This window comes from Aquarana catesbeiana, linkage group LG02, assembly GCF_042186555.1.
Source record: "Aquarana catesbeiana isolate 2022-GZ linkage group LG02, ASM4218655v1, whole genome shotgun sequence".
Classification (NCBI taxonomy): domain Eukaryota; kingdom Metazoa; phylum Chordata; class Amphibia; order Anura; family Ranidae; genus Aquarana; species Aquarana catesbeiana.
Window position 1 is genome coordinate 460,649,887 of NC_133325.1, and position 25,047 is coordinate 460,674,933.

Genomic DNA, 25,047 nt, shown 5'->3' on the forward strand with positions numbered 1-25,047 from the left:
GCAACCTTTTTCTGCCAAAAATCGCAACAAATTAAGGGTGGTAGCCAAACAAGTTTCCTTGTCCGGGCAGCATAACAATAAATCATCCACATTTTGTAACAACACACAGGAATCTGGTGGTACCCATTCTCCCAACACCGTTTGCAATGCTTGCGAATACAAGGTAGGTGAATGCGCCATACCCTGAGGTAGGCGTGTCCAGGTTAGTTGCCGATTTTTGAGGGAAAATGCAAACCACGGTTGGCATTCTTCCGCAAGCGGGACGGAAAAGAAAGCGTTGGCCAAATCTATAACCGTAAAGTACATACTGGTTGATGGTATTTGTGACAGTAACGTATGTGGATTGGGTACTAAAGGTGTCATCGGGGCTAGTATTTTGTTGACTGCTCTGAGGTCTTGGACCATTCTGTACTTAACCGGACTACCGGCTACTGTTTTCTTTTTAACCGGATACAAAGGAGTATTGGCCGGTGATTTTACCTCTTTTAGAGCTCCACTTTTTAACAAGGATTGGACCTGCATTTCTATAGCCGCCTCTTGGGGTGCACTGAGTGGATACTTTTTTTGTTGGGGAAGCACTGCTCCTGGAATCAGCTGTAGGGTAACTGGAGGTATGGGCAAAAGTCCAACATCAGCTGGATGTTTCTCCCATAGTTCTTCCGGAAGGGATGACAAGATCTGATCCAAATCTGGAGAAGATGGACCGGACAGTTCCGATTCCTCCTCCAGGTATTGTATCAGGTTACACATCTCCATGTGTTCTTGATTATCCCCTATAGCTAAGGTGACAGTACCATCTGGGTGATAGGTAATGTTAGCTCCTATTTTCTGCAAAATGTCAGCTCCTAGCAAATTAGTGGGGGCTCCTCTAGATACCAGAAAACGTGAAAGGAACATGTGGTTCCCTATTTTAACTTTTAGAGGTTTTGTCAGCGGGGCGTCGGCTAAAATGCCATCATATCCAGTTATCAATATAGTGTCAGGTGATTCTTGCTCAGGGAGTAGTTCAGAATCAGAAAGTAACGAGCGTGAAGCTCCTGTGTCAACTAAACAAGAAATTTTCTTATTACCAACCGTTATAGTGGTCTTAAGCATCTTTGTTTTGGATCTTTCTAAAACCGGGGCGAGTCATGCCCGTGGATCATCTCCCTGTCGCCTTATGTCGCCATTATTGTTGTTGCCCCTGGGCTGGTTTCTTCTCTGATTAACTGGAGAATCAACACCTTCATCTCCTTCATCCCTTATTCTTTTCCTGCAGTGGCGTCTGATGTGACCAATCTTGTTACAATAGTAACAGGTAAGGGGTTTGCGAGAGGAACCTCTACCTTGCTCTTGGGGACCCACAATCGCATTGATTGCATGATGTTTCCTCCCTTTGGTTTCTGCTAAGTCCGCCTCTATGCCTTGTGCCTTCTGTAACAACGACCCTCTATCTCTAATTGCCCTCCACTCTGGTGTGCAGGCTTTCAGTCTTTCACTTATCTGTGGATTTAATCCTTCCATAAACTGTCTATTGAAGGCTCGGATCGTGACTGGCAGAGCCAAATCCAATCCCTCATCTGCCATCATACTTTCCATAGATAAGTAAAATTCCGATACAGTCTGTCCTGGCATTTGTTTCATGGGTGATATTGACCCCCTCTCCTGTTGTTTTGCCTGACAGAAAGCTTCTAATCTAACAATAAAAGGGGCCCTTGAGTCTATGTGTCTGACGTGTCCTGCCTCTAGATTGCCATCCCCGTCAGCTCGGTCTGCAGGTCGGTGCGGACCTATTTCAGTCATAAACTGGTTAAACAGGGTCAGAGTCATTTTATGTCTGCATAAATCCTCCCCATCCTGCCAGGTTGCTTCATGTGTATTCATTAACTGTGTCACAAATCTACAGAAAGCAGCTGGCTTTGCTACCGGGTCTGGGGCGCTCTGTATTAATGCCATAAGGGTGTCTGCTGACCAAGGCTTCAAAGTCCTTATTTGCATCCTACGAGTAATAGTAGGTGGGGCGTGTGGATGGGCTACTTGTCCAAATTCTGGATTATTTACCTGTACAATGCGTGTATCAGTGCGTACGGGGGCTACAGTTTCTGAATGAGGTTTTTGTGCCCCACAATGCACACATTCTATTGCCCATTCTGGATTCTGTGTTCCACAAACCTGACAAACCCATCCTCTCCCCTCAAGTACAGGATATAACCCTGGCTTATGCGAATTTTGCTCTATGTCAGTGTATGGGGGTGGGATGGTTGAACTAAGATTATTTAAAATTTTAACATTTTTTGTTCTTCTATCTTTCATATCCCAACCATCACAATCTGGATTATATTTCCACCCCTCTTCTTTCGCTCTATTTGAGACCTTAATTAAGCATTGAACCTGACGCATCCATTGCTTCTCTAACACCTCTCCTTGTCTGTCCCTTTTTATTTCACTCCATACATCCGGGTCTAAACCCGCTGCTCCTTTCACCTTAAATTTACGAAGGACATCCTTTAAGTCCTGCGCTTCATCTTTCCCATAGATGTTTTTAATTATCTGTGGCACCGTATAATGCGCCACAATTCCCTGACGGGGTTTCGTGTTCTGCTGGCCCATTCTGACAGTCCGTGCCTAGGTAGCGTGTGGGACACTTTGTGTACAATACATAATACTAAAAAAGCTACACTAGTTCCTCGTTGCCTTCCTCCTAGGGTGCCAGAATACTAAAAACCTCTCCAGGATGAGATTTCTGAAATCGAATTACTTTATATGCTAGCCAACTGACAAATATTATGACCAGACTGACAGCTACAACATATACAAGCATTCCTTTAAGTGACCAGGTATCCGACTAGATCTCCGGGCTTTATGGAGACCTCATTCCCCCCCCGTATCTGGGATCCCTCTCATACACTCTTATCCCTGCTTTATGGAGCAGACAGGGCTTATACTTTCAACCCGTCTATGGTTTATGAATTAAATTGAATATCAAACTTAAGCGTCAGACCCCCAAACTCATCATGTGAGGTAAAGGCGCATTCTGTCCCTCATTGGGATGATATTCTTTCAATTCATACCAACCTTGGCAAAGCTCATTCACTTTCTCAACAAGACAGACAGACAACAAACAACAAATAATTCCAGCAATATAAACCAAAATATGCAGTAATTCTAGACTCACCACTACAGAGGCTGGTGTTTTAAAACCAGGAGAACCGTAACTGACAGAACGGATAGGCACAAATCAGGGGAGCACAGAATATAAGAAAAATAAAGCTTTTTCTTACCTGGCCAGGTTTTCAATCTGTGGTTCCCGGAATGCCTGTCCTTTTGTTCCGTCAGTCCAATTCATCCACCTCTTGAAGTATCATCGGTGTGTCCCTACTTCCGGGCGCCAGAATGTTAGATGCAGTTTTCAACTTAACTGCTTCTAGTTTATATTGCTTTGCCAAATTTAGCTCTATTAAAGAAGTAAGACACAGAATCAGGAGTATCTGTATATCAGCTCCGAGCCTTAAAGGCCCCGTACTGTCAACTGAACTGTCGGCTCTTTATTGGGGCTTTTTATAGACTGGTTACAGGATCGCATATTTCAGCAAATTTCCATATAAGGTAACAAGCAGTATAATTTCAACATACATGACGCTGGACACATCTGGAAAAACTTAAGACTAGTCTTACAACATATACTGACACGTACACATTTATGCAGAGAAAGAAAAAAAAAAAACTATTTTAAGTAGAACTCTAACCCATTATTTCCAACCTTATCAGAACGGAAAATACCGAGCCGAGGAGAGATTACATCATTTCCTGTTTTTTGTTTAAGATAGCAGCTGAAAATTTGTTCACTAAAAGATTATCACACTTTTTTGGGGTTTAGCGCTGCCTATTTAAAAATAAAGCCAAAAAAAAGCCTCTCAGAAGCTTCATATGCTGTAAGCGAGCGTTGTCATACTTCTATGGAGTCTTTGGAGAAGCTTTGAAACAACAAGAAAGGGAAATAGAGTATAATTTTTGAAGCGAAGCAAAGCAAACACAACGTGTGAACAGGACTGTAAGGTAACCATTTTATTTAGCGACAGGTTCTTTGATTGGCATTCAGAGCCACATTTTGAAGCAAGTGTAAACGAGCCCCTACTTTCAGGAATCTCCAGCAGAGATGACCAGATCTGCATGGCTACACTTAGAAACCGAGACCAGACTATATATAGTAAAGTATGTTTTTGTTAATAGTAAAACAAAGACATCCATACACCAAACAGGCAACAAGCAAACATGAAGATACAAGTGAACTACAACCATAAAACCAAAATACCTAACCTAGTAACAAGACTGCACTGTGTATTTGCATTACACTGGGGGCAGTGATAAGGGACACTAAGGGCAGGCTGGCACTGATGTCTGTGAGTGTACATGCTGTGTGACAGGCAGAGTACACTGACAGGCTCCTGTAACAATTTTCTCTTCTCTCACAGGCAAGCTCTGTGGGAAGAGAGAGAACCAGTGTTTACTTTCAGTTTCGATGTTTACTATTTGATCACTGTGAGTGGACATAGTGTTCACATGGTACAGGACCAATTTATTTGGTCAAAATGCACCTTTGTCTGTGTAGACAAAAATCCTCCCTGATTGAATATGTGCGGCGGTAAGAAGGTGTAATGGAATGTGATTATGAGTGTTATTGTGAAATGCCTATTTCTAATATAATCGCATAAGTATAAGTGCTTATTTTCTTATACACAGCTATTAGCCTTAATCATGCAAATTAGATGTCTGCCAGCTTCTCCTTTCATGTGAAACAGAACTGCAAGAGTTAAAGTACAAAGAACAAAGTTAAGAAGATTGCACCTATTTTCAGGCCTATGAGGCTACACTCAAGACAAACAGGAACTGAAAATAAGACACCAGAATTAGCTATGATAGTCTGCTATCTCCTTATACAAATATAACCCAGCAAAGCTTACATTTCGTCACAATAATGAATATGTATAATTTGTGGTTTGTACATGCTTGTTTTATTTGATTTGATAACAAAATATCCGGCTCTCAATATATCATTTTGAGCCCAGGAAGTAAACGACAGAAGTACCAAACTTACTGAACATGTCCGTGTCATTGATTTGTGGTTGAATGTGCACATTTTCACATCGAAGTTTAATTTGGCCAGGGGGACAGAAACAAGGCTACCGAGCAGTTCTGTTCGGTCCAAAACATTTTGGCGCCCAGAAGTGGGGCTCAAGATTTTGGCCCAAAAGGAAACCGTACTTAGAGGACGCTGAAACAGAATCAAATATGGGCGGAGCAGAGCCTGATCAACTCTGGAGAAAACGGTAAGACACTTTTTAATAATTTGTCTGCTGCTTGATCCGCATTGTATTTGGTTAATTTCTGTCTCCGCATCAGCTTCCCGAGGTCCACAAAGACAGGTATATATCTTGTCTCGAGCCTATTTATATAGTACAAACCTGCAATTGTTTCTGACCCGCCTGTATTTGTATTTGGAGTATATTGTGGTTTGTTTTGTCGATCAATCGTGTTGTGTGACAGCTGTTGTGAATGAGGGATTGATTATATGTTCACGGATGGAATTGACGTGGTTAAACTTCTCTTGAGGATTGATATCAAGAGAGGGCGTTGGGACGCGGTAAACTCCTCCTGGGGCAAATAATTGTGCGGTAAAGCACAGGTGCGGTAAAGCACGGGTTACCAGGAAAGGAGGCGTCAAATTACGCCCAGCGGTGGCGTGGGGATCCCGTGAGGATCTGATTAAGTCCAGAATTCACTCCAGTCGTCACATCAATTGTTGTTGGTAATGTCATGTCCTAGATGTGTCTGTGGACTGTTATTTGGCATTAATGAGGAGGCCTGGGGCTTGGTCAAAAAGGTAGAGCCAGGTTATAAGAGATCTATTCTCGGTTACAAACCTCTAGTGCCAGAGGTCCCCCAAGTAATGGTATTCAGACTGAATGTACATTATCCAGTGAAATTTTCAGTTGGTAAGAAATTGGAAGTTATTGAGGCTGAGGCTAGGATAAGAGGACAGGGAAGTAAAAAGTTGTCCCCTGCAACCTCAGCAGCCAGAAGATTACGAGGGGGCAGAGAAAGCCAGGGTGAGGAGTTTGGGTTTTGAGTTGGGACGTGTAGAAGACATTTAAAATGGTTTACTGAATACCAGCTGTTGACTTACATTCTGTGTTTTGTCTGGTCTGTTTCATGTCTCCCCTTTTGCAGATTTAACAGAGATCTCTTCACTTCCTCATCTTCCACATCACCCTGTCACTGCATATCTTCATTTCTTTTCTGTTTTACCTCAACCTTTCTTGCTTTCCTCTCCTCCTATTCAATTCAAGAGTTGTGTGAAATGGTTAATAAGTTAATTAGGCCCACTGAGGGCAGTTTGGCTTGTGATTTGGTACTAGAGCGGGAGGGAGAGGATGCTGTAAAAAAGGGAAAGAAATTAGCAAAAGTTTGTGGAATTGATATGCATTTGGGTGGGAGATTACAAGTAGATGAATGGTGTACTGTTTTTTGAAACGTAAATAAGGTCTGTTGTCAGATTATAGGTTGCTACGGGCAGCAGATGCTTGGTTTAAAGTTGCAAACGCTATTCATGAAGAAGAGGGTGGATGGAACCAAAATGGTTGCATCGTGTACAAGAAAACTAGAAAAGAGGAAGCTAAGTAGTCAGCCACCGCCCTATCATGGCGTCTGGTCCCCAAGTAGACACTGCCCTTCGTCTACCGCCCCTCTGTTCTAAGTGACACCTCCCCCTGTGGCAACATGCCCTAAGCCACCGCCCTACGCAACCGCCCAACACCGAAACCCACCCACATGTTTCCAGTGATGGTGCATAGTAGCAACCAATGTAGCATTTTAATTGAATAAATAATTTATGTATAGGATGTATTGAATATTTCTGAATATTTCAGTCAGAGTCTGAATATTTGGTTTTAATTGTGTTTAAGTTGTATTAGCAAAAGAGGAAGTTTATGTATTCTAGGCATTATGCCAGAAGAGCAAAAGAGGAAGTGCTTTCTTTGCTTAAATCTATGTGCTGAGCGTTTTATATTCTAAAAAAAAAAAAAAAAAGAGTCAGTATCTAATTAGAATGTTTAGAAAGAAAGATAAATATCTATGTTGTGGAGATCGGCTGGACCGAGGCTCCCTATAAAAAATTATTCTGTATGGAGATGGTTCACATCTCTACTCTAAAATGCCTGAAGTCAATATGTGTACAAGAAGTTTACTGATTTGGGTTTTAGCGTGCTGAACAGAGCACATAGACACATGTTAGCTGCCGCATTTATTTCAGGTCTTAAAGAGTCAATCCGAAAGGGTCTGAGTATAGAGAACCCACAACCTTTGAGCTTGAGACGTTGTTATTAGTAGTTATTAGGTCCAGAATCCTCACAGAACAGTAGAGAGTAGCTCCTCTCATGATGACCTCTGACACACCCTATCTGCGCCCACCAGTACCAACTCTATGTGTCTGCTTGCTACAACTGCGAAAGACCCAGCAACTCCAGAAGGGAATACCGAAACTCATGGAAATTCACCCATAGTCCCCCAAACCCCAACCACAGTCAAACTGGGCCGTACAGAACCAGTCACACTCATTGCCAAGAATCTCAGGACCCACCTCACCAACCACCACACCCCACTCCGGAACACATGGACCTTCTCTGCTAGGATTCCAGCAAGCCTGTGTCACCTGCCCCTGTCATGACACAGGTGCAGCCCGGCCCGTAATCAGGGCAGAAGAATTACCCGATACCTCATTCCTATCGGACATCAACATAGCATGTGTAGGGGTTGATGGAACGCCCAGAAAGAGCCCGTTGACCCGCCCCCTTCAAGTCGGCAACTTTCCTGACTTATTAGCGAGATTTGTGGTCTCATCCACATGCCCCCTGAACCTACTAGGAACTAATGTTCTGTCCAGGCTCCAAGCTTCTATCTCCTTCCAACCTGATGGTGGTGTTCTGATCACCTCACCACTGGCCATCGATGATGCATCGGCACTCTGCTCCATCCCACTCCTGTTATCCCTGAACCCAAAAGACGAACCTAAAGTCCCCGAAGAAGTTTTGGATCGGGTCCCCACATGCCTATGGTCCACAGGGCCGGAGGACATAGGACATCTGAAAGTGCCGCCAGTCATGGTACAACTGAAGCCTAGGGCTCCCCTACCCAGAAAACCACAATACCCTTGAAGCCTGCACAATCGGTATCCATCTCAAGACAAGTTGAGGCTCTTCTGTCAAATGGAGCCTTGGTACCTTGTACATCTCCTTGCAACACACCACTGTTCCCAGTGAAGAAGCGAACCGCAAAAGGGGAACCAGAAAAGTACAGGATGGTACAAGACCTCAGAGCAGTGAATGAAGCTACCATCCTGGAGACCCCCACCGTCCCCAATCCCCACACGTTGCTAGCAGAGCTACACCTGGTCTGTTATGCCACAAGGTGCCCAGAACTCCTCTACTGAATTTGCCAAAGCAATGGCTCTCATCCTGGACACATGGATGAGACTACACCCAGATGTTGTACTTCTCCAATATGTAGATGTCTTCCTGGTGTGTGCAGATTCCTTCGGTGACGCCTCCATATTCTCAGAAAGTCTCCTCCACTACCTGGTTGAGCAAGGTTGCAAGGCCTTAAAAAGCAAAAAGTCCAGAAAGAAGGTGATTTTCCCAGGCCTCTGCATCTCCCAAGGCACCTGACATCTCACTGAAGAAAGAGTTGCTGCAATCAAAGCAATCCCTTTGCCTCAAGGTCAAGCAATCCCTTTATGATGCCCTGAGATCTGACCCTTTCCTGCTTTCTCCAGAAGCTGTGGACAATTTTGAAACCCTGAAGGAGATCCTCTCAGCAGCTTCTGCTTCTGGACTAAAAGACTTTCAAGACTGTTTGTCTCAGAGAGGCAAGGACATGCCACAGGAGTTTTGGGCTCAGGCCCATGATAACAGACTCAGTGTATCACTCCTGCCAACTGGACTCAGTGGCCAAGGGGGACCCTCCTGCCTCAGAGCCGTCTTTGCAGCCCAAGTTCTCTTGGACAAGACTGCAGACCTCGTCTTGAGTTACCCCTTAATCCTTCTTGTTCCTCATGACATCACTGCCATACTGAACCAGATCCAGCCCAAACACCTGTCCTCAGCAAGACACCTCAGACTCCAGTGTGCTTTACTTCTCCCTGACAACATCACCATTCCCCGATGTGAAACCCTCAACCCATCCACTCTACTTCCCCTTCTCGAGGGGGGAACCTCTGTGGAAGATGATTACCACTATACCGCCCATGACTGTTTTGAAGTGATGAAGATGGAGACATCACACCTGCCGACAGTCAGTGAAACTGCCCTTGAAAATCCTGACCTGACAATCTTTGTGGATGGTTCCAGATATGCAGATGATGCTGGGCGGTACCATACAGGATATGCAGTTACCACAGAAGACGGTCCTCCAAGCCTCAGCGTTACCCCCCCCCCATGTCTGCACAAGATGCCTGCGATTTTGGGATCATCTGGAAAACTAGAGGATTCCTGACAGCAGCAGGAACTCCTGTAAAACACAGCACAGCTATCAAGAACCTGATGGATGCCTTACTGCTCCCAACGCAGGTGGCCATACTTAAAGTAAAAGCACACGGCAAACTGATTTCCCAAGAAGCACGAGGCAATTATTTGGCAGATACTGCCGCAAAGCAAGCTGCAGATGGAACGCGAGAAGTGGTCAGCAGAGTCAATGCACCTATCCTGGATGACCCAATAGACACCCCTGAAGAGACAGCTGACAAAGAAGAAAAAGAAGTGTGGATCAAAAAAGGAGCCACAGAAGTTGAAGGAATCACTGAATTAAACTAGAGACTGCGTCTGCCACGTAGGCCGGAAGCCTATCCCGTTACCAACATGACGGCGAAGACCACAGCTAAAAGGCTTTTAACAGAAATTGTGTGCAGATATGGTGTCCCAGAGGTTATAGAGAGTGATCAGGGGCCGGCTTTCACGGCCTCAGTAACCAAGGAGATATGGACAGCCTTAGGGGTCACACTAGCTTTCCACACTCCATACCATCCTCAGAGTAGTGGGAAGGTGGAAAGACTAAATGGCACAATAAAGTCTAGAATGCTAAAAATGTCTCAGGAAACAGGAATGAGTTGGCCAGACAGCCTACCCATTGCCTTGTTCAGTGTCAGGTACACCCCAAGGGGAAATCATGGTTTGTCACCCTATGAGATATTGTTTGGTTCAGCCCCCAGACTGGGTTGTTATTTTTCACAACAGTTGCAACTGCAATCTGATGTATTAACTGATTATGTGACTGCCTTATCTCGAGAATTAACCCGTATCCATGCGCAAGTGTTTTCTTCCATTCCAGTTCCTGAGTTAGACACAGGATCGCACAAGTTTGTCCCTGGTGATTGGGTCCTGATAAAGAAGTTTTTGAGGAAACACACCCTTGAACCCAGATATGATGGTCCTTTCCAAGTCCTTCTGACAACCACCACATCAGTAAAAGTGGCCAGAAGGAACTCATGGATACACGCCTCTCACCGCAAGTCCTGTGCCCGAGGAAGGGGCTGAGAAGACCAAGCCATGATCCTGCTTATCCTTTGTGTTATAATCTTTGCTCAGGCCCAAGAGGTGGCCATCAAACAGAAAAATGGTATAACTCAATTCTGGTACAACTCATCCAACACATATGTTGCCACGTTTATATCCCCTTATAGTAAGATACTTCCAGGTACAGATTACAGAATCCGATCCTATGAAGGAACAATAGGTCCCATGACTGTGTATGTATGTATTACCGACGACTACTGGAGCGACAACTGTGATTACTAGGGAGCAGTGGGTTGGAACACTGGGGAAACAAACTGGGGGTATAAGCCTGAAATCGCCCAAAATAAGAAAGACAAGAATGGGAAATCACTCCTAGACAGAATGACAATCAACAAGCACACAGATCAATACGTCACAAAAGAGTTTAGACTAACCATTGAGAATCCCAGCCCAGGGGACAGTGGGACCTATGTACTGGGTCTGTGGTGGGCAAATGGGTATCCCAGCTTTAGGAAACCTTTTCAACTGAAAGACATGTTCAATAACCCAGAGTGGACAGTTCCCCAATCTACATCCAATTCGAACCCCCTAAAGCCTCACATGCAAACAGGAGACATGGTAGCCATGGCAGACCCTACCTTTGAGGACACCATGGCTGCTGAGACCGGTTTTTCAGATGTCAACTTATGGCTCGAATGGATGAGGTACAATGCAGGGAAACATAACAAGACTAATTGCTACGTGTGTGGGGGGGCTAAACCACATCTAGGAACAGTCCCCCTTAACATACCCCCAGAACATGAGACCTGTGTCCTTAGTTTGTTTACCAACACAGCTACAAACCACTCCCTATGTGAGCATTGGAAAAAGGAGTACCCCATAGTCACAAAAGCCCCTAAACCAGCAGAAGGTATTACCTTTATATCCTGGCAATTATACATGTTATGGGAAGTACCATGGGGTGGGAAAACCCCCTGGGAACTTCACTGAGGGTTACTGCGAGTCTTATAGTGAGGTGTCTGCAGACCTAGTGCAGAATCAAGTCCAGTCCCTAGGAGATGTGTACTGGATTTGTGGGGACATGAAAGTTAGAAGTAGAATGACAGGACAGTGAACAGGAGAATGTGCAATGGCTAAAACCATAATGCCCCTGCATATTTTCTCAGAGAACCCAGAGCCAGAAGCAAGCGATGTACCCAAACCCAACAGGAAACGTAGGAGTGCCCCAGCAAGAAGCTTTGACCCCCATGTATACATAGACACCATAGGGGTCCCAAGGGGGGTCCCAGATGAATTCAAAGCAAGAGACCATTGTAGCAGCAGGTTTCGAGTCACTGATTCCCATTATCACTGTAAATAAGAATGTAGACTGGATAAATTACATCTACTACAACCAGTAAAGATTTGTCAGTTACACCAGGGATGCACTCCAAGGTCTGGCCGAACAGTTAGAGGCAGCATCACACATGACTTTTGAAAACCGTATGGTCTTAGACATGCTCATAGCTGAGAAGGGGGGTGTATGCAAGATGATCCCTGAGACAAGTACATGCTGCACTTACATCCCAGACAACACCGGCCCAAATGGTAAGGTGACCTTAGCCATCCAGAAACTTGAGGACTTATCCAAAGAACTGAAACAGAATTCAGGGCTCACCAACCCATGGGACCAGTATTTTTCCTGGATAAATGGAGGATGGCAGGGACTACTGACCCAGATAGGGATAGCCGTCCTGACAATAGCTGCCATAATCTGCTGTGTCTTCCCTTGTATTAAGAAGTGTGTAGAAAAAGCTGTTGACCAAAATATCCCCACATTTGTGAACCAAGAGATCCCAGATGACGACGATGTCTATGTAGGGCTTGATGAAACCCATGATGAAAGTTACACATTACACTCCGTTACAGTCAACCTTCCCCGAGATGCAACACCGTAGGGCTATAGGGACAGATAGCACCTGGCGGCATTTCACCAGCTGTATCGAGGGGGGTGGTGAGCTAGTTACAGCCCTTTCTCTACTTACAGCTTAAAAGAGTTACAGTCGGTGAAATGAGCCGGGTGAAAATGACAGGTTGTTCTCCAGTGTGAGGGACAGTTTTAAGGAAATACGCATTTCAAGGGGGGACTGTAATGAAATGTGATTATGAGTGTTATTGTGAAATGCCTATTTCTAATATAATCGCATAAGTATAAGTGCTTATTTTCTTATACTCAGCTATTAGCCTTAATCATGCTCAAATTAGATGTCTGCCAGCTTCTCCTTTCATGTGGAACAGAACTGCAAGAGTTAAAGTACAAAGAACAAAGTTAAGAAGATTGCACCTATTTTCAGGCCTATGAGGCTACACTCAAGACAAACAGGAACTGAAAATAAGACACCGTAATTAGCTATGATAGTCTGCTATCTCCTTATACAGATATAACCCAGCAAAGCTTACATTTCGTCACAATAATGAATATGTATAATTTGTGGTTTGTACATGCTTGTTTTATTTGATATTTGATTTGATAACGAAATATCCGGCTCTCAATATATCATTTTGAGCCCAGGAAGTAAACGACAGAAGTACCAAACTTACTGAACGTGTCCGTGTCAGTGATTTGTGGTTGAATGTGCACATTTTCACATCGAAGGTTAATTTGGCCAGGGGGACAGAAACAAGGGTACCGAGCGGTTCTGTTCAGTCCAAAACAAAGGGTGGGTCTTAATAGCCACTTGCTGCACATATGCATACATGAGGTATCTGTGCTGCATACTCACAGTGCAGTGACCAAGCTGTCGCTAACAGCTCCTGGTCTCTTATGATTGGGTGCCAGTGGGATGGGTTCCCACATAGTTCCCAACTGTCCCAAATTTTGAGGGACTGTCCCTGATTTGGAACAAAGTCCCTCTGTCCCTCTTTTGGTCTGATCTATATAGTCTATATAAAATGTACTTTTTATCTTTCAAAAAGTATTTTCCAGTGCTAAACCTTTTGTTCAATTTCAAAATTACTGCATTTGTAAATTTCAAAAGGCAGTAATAGGGAATATTATAACGGTAATGGTAATAGAAATAACGGTATAAATAACATTAAAAATAACAGTAAAAAAAGCAGATGTGGGTTTAACTAATCATTTTTTCTGTATAATTCTCCTTTAAGGGGGCGTAGCAGGGAGTGTGTCCTATGCCTACATACTTTTGCTAATAGGTGTCCCTCGTTCCCATCTCAAAAAATTGGGAGGTACGATTCCCATCATGTGACCAATGTGACAGATAATCATGAAAAGACTGAAGTGAAATAACCCTCAAAAGATGTATTAAAAAATTGAAAGTTTTATTACTCATTTTGCCTATTTGCCATTTTGATAATAAAAACAATTCAGCACAGCATACACCAATAGAATGTTATAGTATCAGGTGCCTCATACTTACTGTGTGTATGTACAGTACACTCTCTCCCCTCTAGCAGCAGCATCTTAGCTACTGATGCTGGAGGGCAAGGGGGTGCATCATGCATGCGTGCGGTTTAAAGGAGCTTGTTGGGGGCGCACTTCTAAAATTTGTCCCATCCTGCCATTTAGATAGGACAGATGGGGATTGACCACCAAGGAGTTTCTGCTGACAGGCCAGGCACAACCACATGGAGTCAAAAAGGTGCACCTTTTTTTACTAGCTGAGCAGTGGTATGTAAGGCTGGGAATCCTGAAATGCATAGGGGTTTTGTGAAAAAAGTGCAGGAAAGGTGAACTACCTCTTGAAAGTCTATTTATACAAACTGTTTCAAAGTTCATTTAGAGGACTAAAGCAAGTTTAAACTGACTCGTAGTTAATAATCTTCTACAGCTCAGGGTTCTTTAATAGTTTGATATATATTTTTTTTTTTTGCAAAATCTTTTCATTGAATTTTTTGTTAACATACAAAATTTGCCCACAAATGAGCCAACTGTGCCCACGCAGGGGCAGATCCTCTGATACGGGGGGGTCTGTGTGTGACATGTTCTCTTCCTCCTCTCTGTGTCTCTCACTCCTGCCTGGCCTGCTGTGAACTGTTCTGTTCTCCACCTGGGCGGTGCGGCTGCACACTGTCCTCTCGTCTCCAGCTGCCTCCCGGGTGTTTTTATGCACCCTAATGGAGGGGGGGTCTGTACTAATGGAGGGGGGTCTGTCCTCGGGGGTCTGTACTAATGGAGGGGGGGGTCTGTACTAATGGAGGGGGGTCTGTACTAATGGAGGGGGGGTCTGTACTAATGGAGGGGGGGTCTGTACTAATGGAGGGGGGCGTCTGTACTAATGGAGGAGGGGGGTCTGTACTAATGGAGGAGGGGGGTCTGTCCTGGGGGGTCTGTACTAATGGAGGGGGGTGTACTAATGAGGGCGGGGGTCTGTACTAATGGAGGAGGGGTTTGTCCTGGGGAGTCTGTACTAATGGTGGAGAGGGGGTCTTTCCTGGGGGGTCTGTACTAATGGAGGAGGGGAGGTCTGTACTAATGGAGGGGGGTCTGTACTAATGGAGGGGGGGTGGTCTGTCCTCAGGGATCTGTACTAATGGAGGAGGGGGGTTCTGTACTAATGGAGGGGGGGTCTGTATTAATAGAGGAGGGGGGTCTGTACTAATGGAGGGGGGTCTGTCCCAGGGGTCTGTACTAATGGAGGAGGGGGGTCTGTACTAATGGAGGAGGGGTGTCTGTCCTGGGGGATCTGTACTAATGGAGCGGGGGGTCTGTACTAATGGAGGGGGGGTCTGTACTAATGGAGGAGGGGGGTTTGCCCTGGGGGGTCTGTACTAATGGAGGAGGGGGGTCTGTACTAATGGAGGAGGCGGGATCTGTCCTGGGGGGTCTGTACTAATGGAGGGGGTCTGTCCTGGGGGGGTCTGTACTAATGGAGGGGGGTCTGTCCTGGGGGGGTCTGCACTAATGGAGGGGGGTCTGTCCTGGGGGGTCTGCACTAATGGAGGGGGGGTTTGTCATGGGGGTCTGTACTAATGGTACTAATGGAGGGGGGGTCTGTACTAATGAAGGGGGGTCTGTCCTGAGGGGTCTGTACTAATGGAGGGGGAGTCTGTACTAATGGAGGGGGGTGTCTGTACTAATGGAGGGGGGGGTCTGTACTAATGGAGGGGGGTCTGTCCTGGGGGTCTGTACTAATGGAGGAGGGGGTCTGTACTAATGGAGGAGGGGGTCTGTCCTGGGGGGTCTGTACTAATGGAGGGGGGCTGTACTAATGGAGGGGGGTCTGTCCTGGAGGGTCTGTACTAATGGAGGAGGGGTCTGTACTGATGGAGGAGGGGGGTCTGTACTAATGGAGGGGGGGTCTGTACTAATGGAGGGGGGTGGTCTGTCCTTGGGGGTCTGTACTAATGGAGGAGGGGGGTCTGTACTAATGGAGGAGGGGGGTCTGTACTAATGGAGGGGGGTCTGTACTAATGAGGGAGGGTACTGTCCTGGGGTTCTGTACTAATGGAGGAGGGGGGTCTGTACTAATGGAGGGGGGTCTGTCCTGGGGGTCTGTACTAATGGAGGAGGGGGGTCTGTCCTGGGGAGTCTGTACTAATGGAGGGGGGGTCTTTACTAATGGAGGGGGGTCTGTCCTGGGGGGGTCTGTACTAATGGAGGAGGGGGGTCTGTACTAATGGAGGAGGGGGGTCTGTCCTGGGGGGTCTGTACTAATGGAGGAGGGTGGGTCTGTCCTGGGGGGGTCTGTACTAATGGAGGGGGGTCTGTCCTGGGGGGGTCTGTACTAATGGAGGGGGGTTTGTCCAGGGAGGGGCTGTACTAATGGGGGGTCTGTCCTGGGGGTCTGTACTAATGGAGGGGGAGGTCTGTCCTGGGGGTCTGTACTAATGGAGGAGGGGGTCTGTACTAATGGAGGGGGGTTTTCCTGGGGGGTCTGTACTAATGGAGGGGGGTGGTTTGTCCTGGGGAGGGCTATACTGATGGAGGTAAGGTCTGTACTGAGGGAGGGGTTTATACTTAGTGCAGGTTCTGCACTGAGGGAGGGGGGTCTATAGTTAGTGGAGGAGAGTCTGTACTGAGGGGCAACTATAGTTGGTGGAAGGGGGGGTGACCCCAACCCTAGTGACGCCAGTGCAGCTGCGGGCTCTTCTTTCCCCCCTCCCTCTCCCTCTCCTCCTTGCGCGCTGCTGTACTAGAGAGCGGCGCTTGCCAGCACAGCTGCCCACTATGTTTCTTCCCCGCCTTCATATCAGCCAAAGAAGAAATAGAATAGAAAAAAGGGGAAAGAAGAGGATTGTGGGACATATAGTTCCGAGGACTGGCAGCCCCACTGTAACACGGAAACTGCAGCCCACACAGCATGCTCAGCTGAATGGAAGAGAGAGCCAGGAGCCCGGGAAAGCTTTCAGGGGAGTGCACCCAAGACTCCATAGGGAGAGGACTGTGCTGAGAGAACACCATCAGAGAGAGAACTCCGCTGCCCTGCGCCACCAGAGGGAACGCCACACAGCTTAGCACCATCCCTGGCGGTGAAAGGAATGGAGTCATTGCCAGAATACAGATCTGGGTGCTATCCAGCGGAGTCGCCACGGGCAATTCAGCGTGAGCTGACTACTGATCAGAGGAACCATTGCTGTATCGCTGGGTCAGGTGAGAGGGCTGATCGGCCATTATCTACTAACGTCCATAGGAACTGCAGTCTCTGACCATCTCCTGTATTATATCTGCAGTCTCTGACCATCTCCTGTACTATGTCTGCAGTCTCTGACCATCTCCTGTACTATGTCTGCAGTCTCTGACCATCTCCTGTAGTATGTCTGCAGTCTCTGACCATCTCCTATACTATGTCTGCAGTCTCTGACCATCTCCTGTACTATGTCTGCAGTCTCTAATCATCTCCTGTACTATGTCTGCAGTCTCTGATCATCTCCTGTACCATGTCTGCAGTCTCTGACCGTCTCCTGTACTATGTCTGCAGTCTCTGACTGTCTCCTGTAGTATGTCTGCAGTCTCTGACTGTCTCCTGTAGTATGGAAAGAAAACAAATCTTAAATGTCCAACATAGAGACAATGTAGTCCAAGAGATGGTGAAAACATCTAATTGAAACTTAGAAGAAAGTCCTCCATGTTTATAAGACTCATAATAACTGATAGTCCATAGAAATTACGTGACTTCATGTGAGGAACAAATCAATAAGTGCGTGACATCTGGAGTGAAGACAAAAGAAGCACACCACCACCGACAATAAGAAGGCTTACCGGATCTATTGGACCCAAAGAGACATACGCCCAATTGGGTCAAAACAGGCTTGGGTGGTGGGTGGCTGTAAGTGATCCAGAGGGGTTGTGAAGATGGAGGTCCTGGAATAAGCCGTGGACTGGTGTGTCCCTCAGGATGATGTTAGGAAGCAGATGGCAATAGTATGAGGTGGAGAGGAAAAAAGGAAGGCCACATAGTGTAAATCCATAAAACAGGTATCGAATTTATTAAAAATGAGAGATATACTCACATGTAAATGTTTAAAATCAGCGCTGTAAATGTGTGGCGGCAGTGGGGTCCTACCCGACGCGTTTCGTCCTCTTAGATGTCGTCTGGGGGGTCCCCCCACTGCAGCCAACAACGTATATATAGAGAATATGGCCATAATGATGAGAGACAGCTCCACATTGTGTATAATTGTTACTTCGGGTATTCGGGCAAGATGGCCGCTCGGCGTGCGTTCCACGCCTCGCCATGAAGCCCATTGTGGATACCGGAAGTAAAACCATTGAGGTCAATGGTGTACTAGATGGATTTACCCAAAAGTGTCCCATCTTGACTTATGGCATGCTCATCTTGTGCATAAATGAAAAAATGAATAAAAAATAAAAGAAAAGATTTGTGTGTGTTGCGCAACATCTCCGAGATTACTTACAGAGATTGCGCGTCATGACAGACAGTGATGTGCGTGCGCACCTCGGTCGAACAAGCAGTGATGCACATGCACGCCATGCGCGTGCGCACCAGCTAGGAGGAAATGGCTGGTATTCCTCCTTGTTCGAGAGGCGGTCCCTCCTCTGTGCTGGGAGGGCACCGCCCGGAGACTCACGCTACGTGTATGGGGAATGATGCATCCCATGTGAAAACTAACGTTATAACGTGTATTTGGTCCGGAAATCCATGCGGTGGTCCCAAACGAACAAAGCGATGGGGACCAGCGCAGTATACAGGATCTGGATGTGCATATGTTGAACATACATGTATAAAACTATAAAGAACATAGTGATTATATGTGTATCCACATTTAGTGTAAAGAAAAACATACGTTATGTGTGAAAGAGAGATTATGAATCATAATCTTAGACTAATGCATGGATTAGTGTAATATATTGTCCCTCCAATGGGGGGAACAATGTGTATATAAACACATGAGTGTGTGTGAATGGTGATGCTATACAAGAAACGATGTGTATCTTTATGTGTTATATCAAAAGTGTATACATCGTGTAGCAGTTCAGTGCAAGTGTAGACGTGGGGAATGGAATTCCCCATGCACAGATACAATACTGTGAGATGGTTGGATGTTGACCATAATAAACCTAAAATCTAGTATGGATGCACATGTGTGGAGTGGGCTCCCATGATGATGCACAAGTAAATAACCATCTCCCACATGTATAATCCAATAGAACGCATGCACGTAATGCATACAAGTATGAATGACAGTATCTATACATGCAGGTAGAATAAAACGAGACAAAAATGTATGAAGTTAAAATTTAAAATTTAAAAAGGAGAGAGCAACAAAGAAAAAAACAAAGAAAGAACGATGGAAGTGGGCATCAAGCTCTGTTGATGAAGGCATTGACGTCCAGTTCAACATTAATACCCAAAGGGAAATATGTACGGAGCTCGTGGATCCAGAAGGTCTCTAAACGAGACACCCCTCTGGTCATAGCACCACCCCTCCAGGGGGCAATATATCTGTCTATCACCACAAATTGTGTCCCCTCAATTACACGGTTGTGATTTAACTTATAGTGTCTGGGGACAGTATGTTTGGTATCTCCCCTCTTGATAAGAGCAATGTGCTCAGCTACTCTAACAGCAAAAGAGCGGATGGTGCGACCTACATACTGTTTCCCACAGTGACAATCAGTGACAATCTCTGTAAGTAATCTCGGAGATGTTGCGCGACACACACAAATCTTTTCTTGACTTGACTTGAAGTCACCTAATTTCTATGGACTATCAGTTATTATGAGTCTTATAAACATGGAGGACTTTCTTCTAAGTCTCACTTAGATGTTTTCACCATCTCTTGGACTACATTGTCTCTATGTTGGACATTTAAGATTTGTTTTAGCGCTACACTTATTTTGTTTTCTTTCCATATGCATATATCCTATTGGCCGTGTTAGCTGCTTATTTGTTTTGTTTTTCTGGGCAGCGCAGAATTACTTGGTATATTCTTGTCTCCTGTAGTATCTAGTATGTAGTAACGGTCTCTGACTGTTTCCTGTAGTATGTCTGCAGTCTCTGACCATCTCCTGTATTATGATTGCAGTCTCTGACCATCTCTTGTATCATAATTACAGTCTCTGACCGTCTCTTGTATCATAACTACAGTCTCTGACCATCTCCTGTAACATGTCTGCAGTCTCTGACCATCTCCTGTACTATGTCTGCAGTCTCTGACCATCTCCTGTACTAGGTCTGCAGTCTCTGACCGTCTCTTGTATCATAACTACAGTCTCTGACCATCTCTTGTATCATGTCTGCAGTCTCTGACCATCTCCTGTACTATGTCTGCAGTCTCTGACCATCTCCTGTACTACGTCTGCAGTCTCTGACCGTCTCTTGTATCATGTCTGCAGTCTCTGACCATCTCCTGTATTATGTCTAGGGGCTCTTTCTAACAGACTCTCTAACAGAAGCCCTCTCTGTGTGCATCAGAGAGACCCCCTCCAGGCCTCATTAGTGTACGCTCTTCCTGTATTTTCTTTATTGTTAAAAAATCATGGGAGGATCCCAGGGTAACAAAGACTTCTTAGAGGAGCATCACTGTGTTTGAGTCGTTGCCATAGAAACATTTGTAAAGGGGAGGAGTTGGTAAGATGACCACGCCCATGTGGGGGCCCCAGAAATATTTCTGCACTCAGGCGTCTGTGACCCTAGGATCGGCCCTGTTTCTCTGTTGCTACATTTATTAAACCACCCCCAAAGAGTTATGCCCTGTACACACGGTCGGACATTGATCGGACATTGCGACAACAAAATCCATGGATTTTTTCAGACGGATGTTGGCGCAAACTTGTCTTGCATACACACGGTCACACAAAGTTGTCGGAATTTCCGAACGTCAAGAACGCGGTGACGTACACCACGTACGACGAGACTATAAAAGAGCAGCTCAATACCAAGCGCAGCACCCTTTGGGCTCCTTTTGCTAATCTCGTGTTAGTAAAAGTTTGGTGAGAGACGATTCACGCTTTTTCAGACTCGTGGTTTTCAGATCGTATTTCTGCTGTTCAGTTTGTGCTTGTGGGTTTGTATCTGGTCTTCAGTGCGTGCAGCGAGTTCCCATTGATTTGTCATTGTGTTCTTGTCCGTTCGTTACTGAATTTCAGGTCGCTCTTCACAGGCCTTGCTGTTCTTCAATGCGTTCTATTACTTCGTTCTGACCAGCCGACCGTTTTTTAGCCATGTTGCATGTACGTACTCATTGTAGAGTTCATGCTGTGCAGGGGCTTGGTGTTGGAGTTCTTACTTTGACACAAGCCCAGTCTATGAACAGGGCGAGGAGGAGTTCATGGACCAAGAATTGGTTGCTCCAGCGTGACCAATTCTGTCACATGCCTTTTCTCTGTGAGATCCGTGAGAATAATCCTGACGATTTCAGGACCTTATTTCAGATGACGGACCCCGTATTTCACCGTTTGTTGGCTTTGCTGACCCCTTATATCAGCCGGCAGGATACCTGCATGAGGCAAGCCATCACCCCGGAGCAGAGGTTAGTCGCCACCCTGCGGTACTTGGCGACGGAGAGAAGCCTGCAGAACCTCAAGTTCTCGACAGGCATCTCCCCCCAGGCTCTGGGGATCATTATCCCAGAGACTTGTTCTGCCATCATCCAGGTCCTGCAGAAGGACTATATTAAAGGTAAGATTTTTATCCTTTAACATCACATTTTATTGTATTTAATGTTTGCTAATGTAATGTATTTATTTCCTTATTCCCTAATTGCCATGATTGTAATATGCTGTGAATGTCCCCTTTGTCCTCATGCAAGCTGGTTTTACCTTTTTTTTGTTCTTCATGCATGTTTGCCTTCACTTACCTCCCCAGCATGCTCTCCTGGGCCTATATCCACCTCGTCTAGTCACTTAACAATGTATTTTGTCAGCTCCATAATAGTGCTTTACCCTAAATACCCCCTAAAATGTTTAAAAATGTTTTTTGTGCTTTAAATTCTGGTAGAGTGCCAGAGGCTTTTTTTGGGTCCCAAAATCATTTGGAACCCTCCCTCTCCCCCCATCTGCTAACTCGGCTGATACCAATCCTTTATCTGCTGACTTTGCCAAACCCATACACACTATACCTACCTCTTTTGTGGTCAGATTTATGGATGAATTCACCAAAGCATGTAGTGCAAGGGCCTGCCTGAATACTTTCAAATGGTACTGTTTCAAGTTTTTGTATCCTATTATTATCTTGATAGGTAATAGCAGAATGTAAAAATGTGTACAGTGTGTATTTATATCTTTGTATTATGACACTTCTTACCTGTCCAGTGGGCTGTCAATAGTGTAAGTAAGGAGGGGCTGGCCAAAGTAATACACAATATTTAGGCATTCATCTGTCAATGAAGTGGAGAGGGTTACCTGTCCAAAACATCTCCCCCCCCAAAAAATTTTTTGAAATGGCCCATGAGAGGGGGGGAGGAATCTGATAGGTGGATCTTATACCTTTGTCTTTAAATACTCCCTAAATAAATGTTATACTGATGTTGGCCAAGAATGTTTGTGTCTAATCTGCTTTCAATGTTTATGTGCAAAATTATTAATTTTTGGTTCTTGTTTGACTCCACAGTTTCCTTCCAACCCACAGGAATGGCAGACTGTGGCCTTCCACTTTGCCCAGCGGTGGGACTTTCCTAACTGCGTCGGGGCAATTGATGGGAAACACATCCACATAGTCCCACCCCCCAACTCGGGGTCATACTATTATAATTACAAGGGGTTCAATAGTATTGTGATGTTGGCGGTGGTGTCGGCTACTTATGAGTTCCTGTATGTGGACGTGGGGAAGAATGGCCGGATGTCAGATGGTGGAGTCATCACCCACACGGAGTTCTACAGGCATCTCCAGAATGGTAGCTTGGGCTTGCCACCTCCAGAAGGCAATGCGGAAGGACTCCCATTCGTCTTGGTTGCGGATGAAGCATTTGCGCTGGGGGACCATCTTATGCAGCCATTCCCTATGAGGACCCTCACCCCAGACCAGAGGGTTTTTAATTACCGGCTGGCCAGAGCCAGAAGAGTGGTGGAGAACACGTTTGGAATAATGGCCAGCCGGTTCCGCCTATTTCTTACACCCATACACATGGCGGAATATAAACTGAATCACATCATCCTGTGTTGCTGTGTTCTCACCAACTTTATAAGGAGAAATTCTTGGAACTATGCTGGCTCAGTTGGGCCTGAGGCCGGAATTAATATTAATGAACCAACCCTGACGCCGCTTGAAGCTGGCCGTCCTGGCTTGCCCCCCCAGAGTGCCCGTGAGGTCCGTATAAGATACATGGAATACTTTGCGGGTAGGGGGCCATCGATATGCCAGACAATGTCTGAGACATTTTTTTAATAAAAATATATTTTAAACTGAACAAATATTTGCTTTGATTCCCTGCTTGGCTTTCTTTTAGCTGTCTCCTCGGTTATCTTTTATTAATGGTCTAATTTTTGGGGCTTTTTCTTCAACAGTGCAAATGAAATTTCGTTGACACGTGAGGTGACAATTTCTTCTTCAGCTAACTTTTAATTATTATGTTGTGGGTCTGCTACACACACCTTGTTTTTATTGTGAATGTATGTAATGCATTACTGACAAAAATAATAATAATTTTCAACACCATGACCGAAATTTATGGAGTCCTGAAAATGGCGTGATTGTGTAAAATTAGAAAGCACTGTTGGGTGTTATTTACTAAAGGAAAATACACTTTGCACTACAAGTGCACTTGAGACTGCACTGAAACTGCATTTGTAGTGCAAAGTGGATTTGCCTTTAGTAAATAACCACCATTGCCACTGAAAACACCAACTTTACTCCAAAAAATGCTTTGGAGCATTGAAAGAAGAAGCCACACATTGTTGATTATCAATCTTTTTAATCAAAGCACAATCACATGTGCATTTCTAAAAGTTTTTTTAAAAAGCCAACATGTTTGTTGTAGAACAATTTTTGGGTCACATTAAAATAAGTAGAAAATAAACAGGCATGTTTAAAACCATCAAAAAATACACAACTCTGGAACTTACAAAGTTCAACTTTTCAAGAAAGTGAAGGCAATATCAGACATGAGTATTTATAAACTATTGAGGAAGGGGTTGCACCCACAAAAGGCGTACATTGATCTCCCGTGATGGCAGATAGCACATGTTGACACACTGTGTGCATCTTCAAAATTTGGCTTTTCTATAATATGTCAAACATTTGTCATAACAATAATAAAGCTGCAATACGTTAGGGATTTCTAGGTGTTTTAAATTCTCCCTAAAACATCAATGATGTTCTTCATTTTGTTTTGAACATCATTGATGTTTTGCTTGATGTTTTCCAAATCCCTATTACACCCCATTATCTCCCCGATGAGGATCTGGGCACTTTCACTTGTGAAATTACATTCCTCTTCCACAACATCACGATCACCTAAAAGAAAGAGATAAAAAAACACACCATGTATTATAAATATGCAGGCATCCATCTCTTACCTGAGGCTGTGGTCGCAGACACTCACCTGTTGTGGTGACAATTTCCACAACGTCTCCCTCCTCCTCCTCTGGTTGGGTTTGGGAGATTCCCCCTTCTTCCTGAGGTGGGGGGTCCGTGGTCTCCTCTGATGAGTGGTGTCCTCTGAGTCTTTTCTCCCCTATGTGAACAAAAATAGGTATATTTAGCGCACAGATATTTGATGGCAGAAATAGGAATATGAAACATTGCTTGGAAGTGGGGTACAATTGTCTGTGTTGGCAGAGTAACAAGATGAAGAAATATTGTTGTCCTTTGTCAAGCTTGAATACTTACCTGTTTTGTACAAGCTTCACAGATGGGGACACCCCTATAGTATACACTGGAGCACCTGTGTGGGGCCCCCCGATAAAAAGGGTGTTCTAGGTTCCCCACACTAGTGCTCCAGCGTCCAGATGTGTAAACAGCTGCTGAGTGTCCTCTCCTTACACAGAATCTAGTTTGCATTTTATTCTAGTTACAAACCCATCCAGACAACAAACTTATTTTAAGAGAAGTAGGGCATAAAAAATGTATTGAACTGCATCTGAACAAACATGGTGTTTTATTGGCCG